Source organism: Electrophorus electricus, unplaced genomic scaffold (genome assembly GCF_041902795.1).
Source record: "Electrophorus electricus isolate QZ-2024a unplaced genomic scaffold, ASM4190279v1 Scaffold251, whole genome shotgun sequence".
Taxonomy (NCBI): domain Eukaryota; kingdom Metazoa; phylum Chordata; class Actinopteri; order Gymnotiformes; family Gymnotidae; genus Electrophorus; species Electrophorus electricus.
The window spans coordinates 27501-41095 of NW_027658531.1; positions in this window are offsets into that span (position 1 = coordinate 27501).

The window sequence follows — 13595 nt, forward strand, 5'->3', positions numbered from 1 at the left end:
TGGGCCTGGAAGTCTGGTGGTAGTAGTAGTATGATTTAAAGGCACAAAGTGATTGAAGTGTGCCCAGGCCCAGAGCTACTTTGCTGGGCATGACTGTGTTTGACCTCTTGGGCCTGGAAGTCTGGTGGTAGTAGTAGTATGATTTAAAGGCACAAAGTGATTGAAGTGTGCCCAGGCCCAGAGCTACTTTGCTGGGCATGAATGTGTTTGAACTCTTGGGCCTGGAAGTCTGGTAGTAGTAGTAGTAGTAGTAGTAGTAGTAGTAGTAGTAGTAGTATGATTTAAAGGTACAAAGTGAATGAAGTGTGCCCAGGCCCAGAGCTACTTTGCTGGGCATGACTGTGTTTGACGTCTTGGGCCTGGAAGTCTGGTAGTAGTAGTATGATTTAAAGGTACAAAGTGAATGAAGTGTGCCCAGGCCCAGAGCTACTTTGCTGGGCATGACTGTGTTTGACCTCTTGGCTCTGGAAGTCTATTTCTAGGCTTATATAAAGGGTCAAACTTCTTGAAGTGTGCCCAGGCCCAGAGCTACTTTGCTGGGCATGACTGTGTTTGACCTCTGGGGCCTGGAAGTCTGGTAGTAGTAGTATGATTTAAAGGCACAAAGTGATTGAAGTGTGCCCAGGCCCAGAGCTACTTTGCTGGGCATGAATGTGTTTGAACTCTTGGGCCTGGAAGTCTGGTAGTAGTAGTATGATTTAAAGGCACAAAGTGAATGAAGTGTGCCCAGGCCCAGAGCTACTTTGCTGGGCATGACTGTGTTTGACCTCTTGGCTCTGGAAGTCTATTTCTAGGCTTATATACAGGGTCAAACATCTTGAAGTGTGCCCAGGCCCAGAGCTACTTTGCTGGGCATGAATGTGTTTGAACTCTTGGGCCTGGAAGTCTGGTAGTAGTAGTATGATTTAAAGGCACAAAGTGATTGAAGTGTGCCCAGGCCCAGAGCTACTTTGCTGGGCATGACTGTGTTTGACCTCTTGGGCCTGGAAGTCTGGTAGTAGTAGTATGATTTAAAGGCACAAAGTGATTGAAGTGTGCCCAGGCCCAGAGCTACTTTGCTGGGCATGAATGTGTTTGACCTCTTGGGCCTGGAAGTCTGGTGGTAGTAGTAGTATGATTTAAAGGCACAAAGTGAATGAAGTGTGCCCAGGCCCAGAGCTACTTTGCTGTGCATGACTGTGTTTGACCTCTTGGCTCTGGAAGTCTATTTCTAGGCTTATATAAAGGGTCAAACTTCTTGAAGTGTGCCCAGGCCCAGAGCTACTTTGCTGGGCATGACTGTGTTTGACCTCTTGGGCCTGGAAGTCTGGTGGTAGTAGTAGTATGATTTAAAGGCACAAAGTGATTGAAGTGTGCCCAGGCCCAGAGCTACTTTGCTGGGCATGAATGTGTTTGAACTCTTGGGCCTGGAAGTCTATTTCTAGGCTTATATAAAGGGTCAAACATCTTGAAGTGTGCCCAGGCCCAGAGCTACTTTGCTGTGCATGACTGTGGTTGACCTCTTGGCCCTGGAAGTCTGGTGGTAGTAGTAGTATGATTTAAAGGCACAAAGTGAATGAAGTGTGCCCAGGCCCAGAGCTACTTTGCTGGGCATGAATGTGTTTGAACTCTTGGGCCTGGAAGTCTGGTAGTAGTAGTATGATTTAAAGGCACAAAGTGATTGAAGTGTGCCCAGGCCCAGAGCTACTTTGCTGGGCATGACTGTGTTTGACCTCTTGGGCCTGGAAGTCTGGTGGTAGTAGTAGTATGATTTAAAGGCACAAAGTGATTGAAGTGTGCCCAGGCCCAGAGCTACTTTGCTGGGCATGAATGTGTTTGAACTCTTGGGCCTGGAAGTCTATTTCTAGGCTTATATAAAGGGTCAAACTTCTTGAAGTGTGCCCAGGCCCAGAGCTACTTTGCTGGGCATGACTGTGTTTGACCTCTTGGGCCTGGAAGTCTGGTAGTAGTAGTAGTAGTAGTAGTAGTAGTAGTAGTAGTAGTAGTAGTATGATTTAAAGGTACAAAGTGAATGAAGTGTGCCCAGGCCCACAGCTACTTTGCTGGGCATGACTGTGTTTGACCTCTTGGGCCTGAAAGTCTATTTCTAGGCTTATATAAAGGGTCAAACTTCTTGAAGTGTGCCCAGGCCCAGATCTACTTTGCTGGGCATGACTGTGTTTGACCTCTTGGGCCTGGAAGTCTGGTAGTAGTAGTAGTAGTAGTAGTAGTAGTAGTAGTATGATTTAAAGGTACAAAGTGAATGAAGTGTGCCCAGGCCCAGAGCTACTTTGCTGGGCATGACTGTGTTTGACCTCTTGGGCCTGGAAGTCTATTTCTAGGCTTATATAAAGGGTCAAACTTCTTGAAGTGTGCCCAGGCCCAGAGCTACTTTGCTGTGTATGACTGTGTGACCTCTTGGCCCTGGAATTCTGGTGGTAGTAGTAGTATGATTTAAAGGCACAAAGTGAATGAAGTGTGCCCAGGCCCAGAGCTACTTTGCTGGGCATGACTGTGTTTGACCTCTTGGGCCTGGAAGTCTGGTAGTAGTAGTAGTAGTAGTAGTAGTAGTAGTAGTAGTAGTAGTAGTATGATTTAAAGGTACAAAGTGAATGAAGTGTGCCCAGGCCCAGAGCTACTTTGCTGGGCATGACTGTGTTTGACCTCTTGGGCCTGGAAGTCTATTTCTAGGCTTATATAAAGGGTCAAACATCTTGAAGTGTGCCCAGGCCCAGAGCTACTTTGCTGGGCATGAATGTGTTTGAACTCTTGGGCCTGGAAGTCTGGTAGTAGTAGTATGATTTAAAGGCACAAAGTGATTGAAGTGTGCCCAGGCCCAGAGCTACTTTGCTGGGCATGACTGTGTTTGACCTCTTGGGCCTGGAAGTCTGGTGGTAGTAGTAGTATGATTTAAAGGCACAAAGTGATTGAAGTGTGCCCAGGCCCAGAGCTACTTTGCTGGGCATGAATGTGTTTGAACTCTTGGGCCTGGAAGTCTATTTCTAGGCTTATATAAAGGGTCAAACATCTTGAAGTGTGCCCAGGCCCAGAGCTACTTTGCTGTGCATGACTGTGGTTGACCTCTTGGCCCTGGAAGTCTGGTGGTAGTAGTAGTATGATTTAAAGGCACAAAGTGAATGAAGTGTGCCCAGGCCCAGAGCTACTTTGCTGGGCATGAATGTGTTTGAACTCTTGGGCCTGGAAGTCTGGTAGTAGTAGTATGATTTAAAGGCACAAAGTGATTGAAGTGTGCCCAGGCCCAGAGCTACTTTGCTGGGCATGACTGTGTTTGACCTCTTGGGCCTGGAAGTCTGGTGGTAGTAGTAGTATGATTTAAAGGCACAAAGTGATTGAAGTGTGCCCAGGCCCAGAGCTACTTTGCTGGGCATGAATGTGTTTGAACTCTTGGGCCTGGAAGTCTATTTCTAGGCTTATATAAAGGGTCAAACTTCTTGAAGTGTGCCCAGGCCCAGAGCTACTTTGCTGGGCATGACTGTGTTTGACCTCTTGGGCCTGGAAGTCTGGTAGTAGTAGTAGTAGTAGTAGTAGTAGTAGTAGTAGTAGTAGTAGTAGTAGTATGATTTAAAGGTACAAAGTGAATGAAGTGTGCCCAGGCCCACAGCTACTTTGCTGGGCATGACTGTGTTTGACCTCTTGGGCCTGAAAGTCTATTTCTAGGCTTATATAAAGGGTCAAACTTCTTGAAGTGTGCCCAGGCCCAGAGCTACTTTGCTGGGCATGACTGTGTTTGACCTCTGGGGCCTGGAAGTCTGGTAGTAGTAGTATGATTTAAAGACACAAAGTGATTGAAGTGTGCCCAGGCCCAGAGCTACTTTGCTGGGCATGAATGTGTTTGAACTCTTGGGCCTGGAAGTCTGGTAGTAGTAGTATGATTTAAAGGTACAAAGTGAATGAAGTGTGCCCAGGCCCAGAGCTACTTTGCTGTGCATGACTGTGTTTGACCTCTTGGCTCTGGAAGTCTATTTCTAGGCTTATATAAAGGGTCAAACTTCTTGAAGTGTGCCCAGGCCCAGAGCTACTTTGCTGGGCATGACTGTGTTTGACCTCTGGGGCCTGGAAGTCTGGTAGTAGTAGTATGATTTAAAGGCACAAAGTGATTGAAGTGTGCCCAGGCCCAGAGCTACTTTGCTGGGTATGATTCTGTGACCTCTTGGGTCTGGAAATGTGGTACTTTGAATGATTAAAAGAGTGAAACGGTCTGAAGTGTGCGCAGGTGTAAAGCAACCTTGCTAGGCATGAAGGTGTGACCTCCAGGGCCTGGAAGTCTGGTGGTAGTAGTAGTATGATTTAAAGGCACAAAGTGATTGAAGTGTGCCCAGGCCCAGAGCTACTTTGCTGGGCATGAATGTGTTTGACCTCTTGGGCCTGGAAGTCTGGTGGTAGTAGTAGTATGATTTAAAGGTACAAAGTGAATGAAGTGTGCCCAGGCCCAGAGCTACTTTGCTGTGCATGACTGTGTTTGAACTCTTGGGCCTGGAAGTCTATTTCTAGGCTTATATAAAGGGTCAAACATCTTGAAGTGTGCCCAGGCCCAGAGCTACTTTGCTGTGCATGACTGTGGTTGACCTCTTGGCCCTGGAAGTCTGGTGGTAGTAGTAGTATGATTTAAAGGCACAAAGTGAATGAAGTGTGCCCAGGCCCAGAGCTACTTTGCTGGGCATGAATGTGTTTGAACTCTTGGGCCTGGAAGTCTGGTAGTAGTAGTAGTAGTAGTAGTAGTAGTAGTAGTAGTAGTATGATTTAAAGGCACAAAGTGCTTGAAGTGTGCCCAGGCCCAGAGCTACTTTGCTGTGCATGACTGTGTTTGACCTCTTGGCTCTGGAAGTCTATTTCTAGGCTTATATAAAGGGTCAAACTTCTTGAAGTGTGCCCAGGCCCAGAGCTACTTTGCTGTGTATGACTGTGTGACCTCTTGGCCCTGGAATTCTGGTGGTAGTAGTAGTATGATTTAAAGGCACAAAGTGAATGAAGTGTGCCCAGGCCCAGAGCTACTTTGCTGGGCATGACTGTGTTTGACCTCTTGGGCCTGGAAGTCTGGTAGTAGTAGTATGATTTAAAGGCACAAAGTGATTGAAGTGTGCCCAGGCCCAGAGCTACTTTGCTGGGCATGAATGTGTTTGAACTCTTGGGCCTGGAAGTCTATTTCTAGGCTTATATAAAGGGACAAACTTCTTGAAGTGTGCCCAGGCCCAGAGCTACTTTGCTGTGTATGACTGTGTGACCTCTTGGCCCTGGAATTCTGGTGGTAGTAGTAGTAGTAGTAGTATGATTTAAAGGTACAAAGTGAATGAAGTGTGCCCAGGCCCAGAGCTACTTTGCTGGGCATGACTGTGTTTGACCTCTTGGGCCTGGAAGTCTGGTAGTAGTAGTAGTAGTAGTATGATTTAAAGGCACAAAGTGATTGAAGTGTGCCCAGGCCCAGAGCTACTTTGCTGGGCATGAATGTGTTTGAACTCTTGGGCCTGGAAGTCTGGTAGTAGTAGTATGATTTAAAGGTACAAAGTGAATGAAGTGTGCCCAGGCCCAGAGCTACTTTGCTGTGCATGACTGTGTTTGAACTCTTGGGCCTGGAAGTCTATTTCTAGGCTTATATAAAGGGTCAAACATCTTGAAGTGTGCCCAGGCCCAGAGCTACTTTGCTGTGCATGACTGTGGTTGACCTCTTGGCCCTGGAAGTCTGGTGGTAGTAGTAGTATGATTTAAAGGCACAAAGTGAATGAAGTGTGCCCAGGCCCAGAGCTACTTTGCTGGGCATGAATGTGTTTGAACTCTTGGGCCTGGAAGTCTGGTAGTAGTAGTATGATTTAAAGGCACAAAGTGAATGAAGTGTGCCCAGGCCCAGAGCTACTTTGCTGTGCATGACTGTGTTTGACCTCTTGGCTCTGGAAGTCTATTTCTAGGCTTATATAAAGGGTCAAACTTCTTGAAGTGTGCCCAGGCCCAGAGCTACTTTGCTGTGTATGACTGTGTGACCTCTTGGCCCTGGAATTCTGGTGGTAGTAGTAGTAGTATGATTTAAAGGCACAAAGTGAATGAAGTGTGCCCAGGCCCAGAGCTACTTTGCTGGGCATGACTGTGTTTGACCTCTTGGGCCTGGAAGTCTGGTAGTAGTAGTATGATTTAAAGGCACAAAGTGATTGAAGTGTGCCCAGGCCCAGAGCTACTTTGCTGGGCATGAATGTGTTTGAACTCTTGGGCCTGGAAGTCTATTTCTAGGCTTATATAAAGGGACAAACTTCTTGAAGTGTGCCCAGGCCCAGAGCTACTTTGCTGTGTATGACTGTGTGACCTCTTGGCCCTGGAATTCTGGTGGTAGTAGTAGTAGTAGTAGTATGATTTAAAGGTACAAAGTGAATGAAGTGTGCCCAGGCCCAGAGCTACTTTGCTGGGCATGACTGTGTTTGACCTCTTGGGCCTGGAAGTCTGGTAGTAGTAGTAGTAGTAGTAGTAGTAGTAGTAGTAGTAGTAGTATGATTTAAAGGTACAAAGTGAATGAAGTGTGCCCAGGCCCAGAGCTACTTTGCTGGGCATGACTGTGTTTGACCTCTTGGGCCTGGAAGTCTATTTCTAGGCTTATATAAAGGGTCAAACTTCTTGAAGTGTGCCCAGGCCCAGAGCTACTTTGCTGTGTATGACTGTGTGACCTCTTGGCCCTGGAATTCTGGTGGTAGTAGTAGTATGATTTAAAGGCACAAAGTGAATGAAGTGTGCCCAGGCCCAGAGCTACTTTGCTGGGCATGACTGTGTTTGACCTCTTGGGCCTGGAAGTCTGGTAGTAGTAGTATGATTTAAAGGCACAAAGTGATTGAAGTGTGCCCAGGCCCAGAGCTACTTTGCTGGGCATGAATGTGTTTGACCTCTTGGGCCTGGAAGTCTATTTCTAGGCTTATATAAAGGGTCAAACTTCTTGAAGTGTGCCCAGGCCCAGAGCTACTTTGCTGGGCATGACTGTGTTTGACCTCTTGGGTCTGGAAGTCTGGTAGTAGTAGTAGTATGATTTAAAGGCACAAAGTGATTGAAGTGTGCCCAGGCCCAGAGCTACTTTGCTGGGCATGAATGTGTTTGACCTCTTGGGCCTGGAAGTCTGGTAGTAGTAGTATGATTTAAAGGCACAAAGTGATTGAAGTGTGCCCAGGCCCAGAGCTACTTTGCTGGGCATGAATGTGTTTGACCTCTTGGGCCTGGAAGTCTGGTGGTAGTAGTAGTATGATTTAAAGGTACAAAGTGAATGAAGTGTGCCCAGGCCCAGAGCTACTTTGCTGTGAATGACTGTGTTTGAACTCTTGGGCCTGGAAGTCTATTTCTAGGCTTATATAAAGGGTCAAACATCTTGAATTGTGCCCAGGCCCAGAGCTACTTTGCTGTGCATGACTGTGGTTGACCTCTTGGCCCTGGAAGTCTGGTGGTAGTAGTAGTATGATTTAAAGGCACAAAGTGAATGAAGTGTGCCCAGGCCCAGAGCTACTTTGCTGGGCATGACTGTGTTTGACGTCTTGGGCCTGGAAGTCTGGTAGTAGTAGTATGATTTAAAGGCACAAAGTGATTGAAGTGTGCCCAGGCCCAGAGCTACTTTGCTGGGCATGACTATGTTTGACCTCTTGGGCCTGGAAGTCTGGTAGTAGTAGTATGATTTAAAGGCACAAAGTGATTGAAGTGTGCCCAGGCCCAGAGCTACTTTGCTGGGCATGAATGTGTTTGACCTCTTGGGCCTGGAAGTCTGGTGGTAGTAGTAGTATGATTTAAAGGTACAAAGTGAATGAAGTGTGCCCAGGCCCAGAGCTACTTTGCTGTGCATGACTGTGTTTGAACTCTTGGGCCTGGAAGTCTATTTCTAGGCTTATATAAAGGGTCAAACATCTTGAAGTGTGCCCAGGCCCAGAGCTACTTTGCTGTGCATGACTGTGGTTGACCTCTTGGCCCTGGAAGTCTGGTGGTGGTAGTAGTAGTATGATTTAAAGGCACAAAGTGAATGAAGTGTGCCCAGGCCCAGAGCTACTTTGCTGGGCATGACTGTGTTTGACCTCTTGGGCCTGGAAGTCTGGTAGTAGTAGTATGATTTAAAGGCACAAAGTGATTGAAGTGTGCCCAGGCCCAGAGCTACTTTGCTGGGCATGAATGTGTTTGACCTCTTGGCCCTGGAAGTCTGGTGGTAGTAGTAGTATGATTTAAAGGCACAAAGTGATTGCAGTGTGCCCAGGCCCAGAGCTACTTTGCTGGGCATGACTGTGTTTGACCTCTTGGGCCTGGAAGTCTCGTAGTAGTAGTAGTAGTAGTAGTAGTAGTATGATTTAAAGGTACAAAGTGAATGAAGTGTGCCCAGGCCCAGAGCTACTTTGCTGGGCATGACTGTGTTTGACCTCTTGGGCCTGGAAGTCTATTTCTAGGCTTATATAAAGGGTCAAACTTCTTGAAGTGTGCCCAGGCCCAGAGCTACTTTGCTGTGTATGACTGTGTGACCTCTTGGCCCTGGAATTCTGGTGGTAGTAGTAGTATGATTTAAAGGCACAAAGTGAATGAAGTGTGCCCAGGCCCAGAGCTACTTTGCTGGGCATGACTGTGTTTGACCTCTTGGGCCTGGAAGTCTGGTAGTAGTAGTAGTAGTAGTAGTAGTAGTAGTAGTAGTAGTAGTATGATTTAAAGGTACAAAGTGAATGAAGTGTGCCCAGGCCCAGAGCTACTTTGCTGGGCATGACTGTGTTTGACCTCTTGGGCCTGGAAGTCTATTTCTAGGCTTATATAAAGGGTCAAACATCTTGAAGTGTGCCCAGGCCCAGAGCTACTTTGCTGGGCATGAATGTGTTTGAACTCTTGGGCCTGGAAGTCTGGTAGTAGTAGTATGATTTAAAGGCACAAAGTGATTGAAGTGTGCCCAGGCCCAGAGCTACTTTGCTGGGCATGACTGTGTTTGACCTCTTGGGCCTGGAAGTCTGGTGGTAGTAGTAGTATGATTTAAAGGCACAAAGTGATTGAAGTGTGCCCAGGCCCAGAGCTACTTTGCTGGGCATGACTGTGTTTGACCTCTTGGGCCTGGAAGTCTGGTGGTAGTAGTAGTATGATTTAAAGGCACAAAGTGATTGAAGTGTGCCCAGGCCCAGAGCTACTTTGCTGGGCATGAATGTGTTTGAACTCTTGGGCCTGGAAGTCTGGTAGTAGTAGTAGTAGTAGTAGTAGTAGTAGTAGTAGTAGTATGATTTAAAGGTACAAAGTGAATGAAGTGTGCCCAGGCCCAGAGCTACTTTGCTGGGCATGACTGTGTTTGACGTCTTGGGCCTGGAAGTCTGGTAGTAGTAGTATGATTTAAAGGTACAAAGTGAATGAAGTGTGCCCAGGCCCAGAGCTACTTTGCTGGGCATGACTGTGTTTGACCTCTTGGCTCTGGAAGTCTATTTCTAGGCTTATATAAAGGGTCAAACTTCTTGAAGTGTGCCCAGGCCCAGAGCTACTTTGCTGGGCATGACTGTGTTTGACCTCTGGGGCCTGGAAGTCTGGTAGTAGTAGTATGATTTAAAGGCACAAAGTGATTGAAGTGTGCCCAGGCCCAGAGCTACTTTGCTGGGCATGAATGTGTTTGAACTCTTGGGCCTGGAAGTCTGGTAGTAGTAGTATGATTTAAAGGCACAAAGTGAATGAAGTGTGCCCAGGCCCAGAGCTACTTTGCTGGGCATGACTGTGTTTGACCTCTTGGCTCTGGAAGTCTATTTCTAGGCTTATATACAGGGTCAAACATCTTGAAGTGTGCCCAGGCCCAGAGCTACTTTGCTGGGCATGAATGTGTTTGAACTCTTGGGCCTGGAAGTCTGGTAGTAGTAGTATGATTTAAAGGCACAAAGTGATTGAAGTGTGCCCAGGCCCAGAGCTACTTTGCTGGGCATGACTGTGTTTGACCTCTTGGGCCTGGAAGTCTGGTAGTAGTAGTATGATTTAAAGGCACAAAGTGATTGAAGTGTGCCCAGGCCCAGAGCTACTTTGCTGGGCATGAATGTGTTTGACCTCTTGGGCCTGGAAGTCTGGTGGTAGTAGTAGTATGATTTAAAGGCACAAAGTGAATGAAGTGTGCCCAGGCCCAGAGCTACTTTGCTGTGCATGACTGTGTTTGACCTCTTGGCTCTGGAAGTCTATTTCTAGGCTTATATAAAGGGTCAAACTTCTTGAAGTGTGCCCAGGCCCAGAGCTACTTTGCTGGGCATGACTGTGTTTGACCTCTTGGGCCTGGAAGTCTGGTGGTAGTAGTAGTATGATTTAAAGGCACAAAGTGATTGAAGTGTGCCCAGGCCCAGAGCTACTTTGCTGGGCATGAATGTGTTTGAACTCTTGGGCCTGGAAGTCTATTTCTAGGCTTATATAAAGGGTCAAACATCTTGAAGTGTGCCCAGGCCCAGAGCTACTTTGCTGTGCATGACTGTGGTTAACCTCTTGGCCCTGGAAGTCTGGTGGTAGTAGTAGTATGATTTAAAGGCACAAAGTGAATGAAGTGTGCCCAGGCCCAGAGCTACTTTGCTGGGCATGAATGTGTTTGAACTCTTGGGCCTGGAAGTCTGGTAGTAGTAGTATGATTTAAAGGCACAAAGTGATTGAAGTGTGCCCAGGCCCAGAGCTACTTTGCTGGGCATGACTGTGTTTGACCTCTTGGGCCTGGAAGTCTGGTGGTAGTAGTAGTATGATTTAAAGGCACAAAGTGATTGAAGTGTGCCCAGGCCCAGAGCTACTTTGCTGGGCATGAATGTGTTTGAACTCTTGGGCCTGGAAGTCTATTTCTAGGCTTATATAAAGGGTCAAACTTCTTGAAGTGTGCCCAGGCCCAGAGCTACTTTGCTGGGCATGACTGTGTTTGACCTCTTGGGCCTGGAAGTCTGGTAGTAGTAGTAGTAGTAGTAGTAGTAGTAGTAGTAGTAGTAGTAGTAGTAGTAGTATGATTTAAAGGTACAAAGTGAATGAAGTGTGCCCAGGCCCACAGCTACTTTGCTGGGCATGACTGTGTTTGACCTCTTGGGCCTGAAAGTCTATTTCTAGGCTTATATAAAGGGTCAAACTTCTTGAAGTGTGCCCAGGCCCAGATCTACTTTGCTGGGCATGACTGTGTTTGACCTCTTGGGCCTGGAAGTCTGGTAGTAGTAGTAGTAGTAGTAGTAGTAGTAGTAGTATGATTTAAAGGTACAAAGTGAATGAAGTGTGCCCAGGCCCAGAGCTACTTTGCTGGGCATGACTGTGTTTGACCTCTTGGGCCTGGAAGTCTATTTCTAGGCTTATATAAAGGGTCAAACTTCTTGAAGTGTGCCCAGGCCCAGAGCTACTTTGCTGTGTATGACTGTGTGACCTCTTGGCCCTGGAATTCTGGTGGTAGTAGTAGTATGATTTAAAGGCACAAAGTGAATGAAGTGTGCCCAGGCCCAGAGCTACTTTGCTGGGCATGACTGTGTTTGACCTCTTGGGCCTGGAAGTCTGGTAGTAGTAGTAGTAGTAGTAGTAGTAGTAGTAGTAGTAGTAGTATGATTTAAAGGTACAAAGTGAATGAAGTGTGCCCAGGCCCAGAGCTACTTTGCTGGGCATGACTGTGTTTGACCTCTTGGGCCTGGAAGTCTATTTCTAGGCTTATATAAAGGGTCAAACATCTTGAAGTGTGCCCAGGCCCAGAGCTACTTTGCTGGGCATGAATGTGTTTGAACTCTTGGGCCTGGAAGTCTGGTAGTAGTAGTATGATTTAAAGGCACAAAGTGATTGAAGTGTGCCCAGGCCCAGAGCTACTTTGCTGGGCATGACTGTGTTTGACCTCTTGGGCCTGGAAGTCTGGTGGTAGTAGTAGTATGATTTAAAGGCACAAAGTGATTGAAGTGTGCCCAGGCCCAGAGCTACTTTGCTGGGCATGAATGTGTTTGAACTCTTGGGCCTGGAAGTCTATTTCTAGGCTTATATAAAGGGTCAAACATCTTGAAGTGTGCCCAGGCCCAGAGCTACTTTGCTGTGCATGACTGTGGTTGACCTCTTGGCCCTGGAAGTCTGGTGGTAGTAGTAGTATGATTTAAAGGCACAAAGTGAATGAAGTGTGCCCAGGCCCAGAGCTACTTTGCTGGGCATGAATGTGTTTGAACTCTTGGGCCTGGAAGTCTGGTAGTAGTAGTATGATTTAAAGGCACAAAGTGATTGAAGTGTGCCCAGGCCCAGAGCTACTTTGCTGGGCATGACTGTGTTTGACCTCTTGGGCCTGGAAGTCTGGTGGTAGTAGTAGTATGATTTAAAGGCACAAAGTGATTGAAGTGTGCCCAGGCCCAGAGCTACTTTGCTGGGCATGAATGTGTTTGAACTCTTGGGCCTGGAAGTCTATTTCTAGGCTTATATAAAGGGTCAAACTTCTTGAAGTGTGCCCAGGCCCAGAGCTACTTTGCTGGGCATGACTGTGTTTGACCTCTTGGGCCTGGAAGTCTGGTAGTAGTAGTAGTAGTAGTAGTAGTAGTAGTAGTAGTAGTAGTAGTAGTATGATTTAAAGGTACAAAGTGAATGAAGTGTGCCCAGGCCCACAGCTACTTTGCTGGGCATGACTGTGTTTGACCTCTTGGGCCTGAAAGTCTATTTCTAGGCTTATATAAAGGGTCAAACTTCTTGAAGTGTGCCCAGGCCCAGAGCTACTTTGCTGGGCATGACTGTGTTTGACCTCTGGGGCCTGGAAGTCTGGTAGTAGTAGTATGATTTAAAGACACAAAGTGATTGAAGTGTGCCCAGGCCCAGAGCTACTTTGCTGGGCATGAATGTGTTTGAACTCTTGGGCCTGGAAGTCTGGTAGTAGTAGTATGATTTAAAGGTACAAAGTGAATGAAGTGTGCCCAGGCCCAGAGCTACTTTGCTGTGCATGACTGTGTTTGACCTCTTGGCTCTGGAAGTCTATTTCTAGGCTTATATAAAGGGTCAAACTTCTTGAAGTGTGCCCAGGCCCAGAGCTACTTTGCTGGGCATGACTGTGTTTGACCTCTGGGGCCTGGAAGTCTGGTAGTAGTAGTATGATTTAAAGGCACAAAGTGATTGAAGTGTGCCCAGGCCCAGAGCTACTTTGCTGGGTATGATTCTGTGACCTCTTGGGTCTGGAAATGTGGTACTTTGAATGATTAAAAGAGTGAAACGGTCTGAAGTGTGCGCAGGTGTAAAGCAACCTTGCTAGGCATGAAGGTGTGACCTCCAGGGCCTGGAAGTCTGGTGGTAGTAGTAGTATGATTTAAAGGCACAAAGTGATTGAAGTGTGCCCAGGCCCAGAGCTACTTTGCTGGGCATGAATGTGTTTGACCTCTTGGGCCTGGAAGTCTGGTGGTAGTAGTAGTATGATTTAAAGGTACAAAGTGAATGAAGTGTGCCCAGGCCCAGAGCTACTTTGCTGTGCATGACTGTGTTTGAACTCTTGGGCCTGGAAGTCTATTTCTAGGCTTATATAAAGGGTCAAACATCTTGAAGTGTGCCCAGGCCCAGAGCTACTTTGCTGTGCATGACTGTGGTTGACCTCTTGGCCCTGGAAGTCTGGTGGTAGTAGTAGTATGATTTAAAGGCACAAAGTGAATGAAGTGTGCCCAGGCCCAGAGCTACTTTGCTGGGCATGAATGTGTTTGAACTCTTGG